Source organism: Mus pahari, chromosome 23 (assembly GCF_900095145.1).
Source record: "Mus pahari chromosome 23, PAHARI_EIJ_v1.1, whole genome shotgun sequence".
NCBI classification, from domain to species: Eukaryota; Metazoa; Chordata; class Mammalia; order Rodentia; family Muridae; genus Mus; species Mus pahari.
In genome coordinates, this window is record NC_034612.1 from 20395279 (window position 1) to 20395846 (window position 568).

A 568-nucleotide genomic window follows, 5' to 3' on the forward strand; every position below is an offset into this window, starting at 1 on the left:
AGAGAGAGAGAGAGAGAAATCCTATCTTAACTCTCCCCCAAAAAATATTAAATTAAAAAATGAGATGGGTCATTGAATAAAGGGGCTTGCTGTGGATGCTGGCGTCCTGAGTTTGATCGCTGGGACCCGTGTGGTAGAGAGAGAGAACTGACTCTTGCAAGTTTTCCTCTTAGGCTCACAAGGAAAGAAAACACAAAAGGAAGTAAAATGCTCGGGGGCACGGACACACTTTTTTTTTTTAAAGATTTATTTATTTATCTTATGTATATAAGTATACTGTAGCTGTCTTCAGACACAGCAGAAGAGGGCATCAGATCCCATTAGGGATGGTGGTGAGCCACCCTGTGGTTGCTGAGAATTGAACTCCGGAACCTCTGGGAGAACAGTCAGTGCTCTTAACCACAGAGCCATCTCTCCAGTCCTGCAAGCACATTTCTAATACATAATTTCAACTAGGGGTTTGGGAAGGAGGAAGAGGAAGCGCCCCCCCCCCTTTGAATGGTGAGGGGAAGAGGCAGAAGAAAGCAAAGGAACCACATGAAATTCTGAAAAATTTCCTCCCATGATT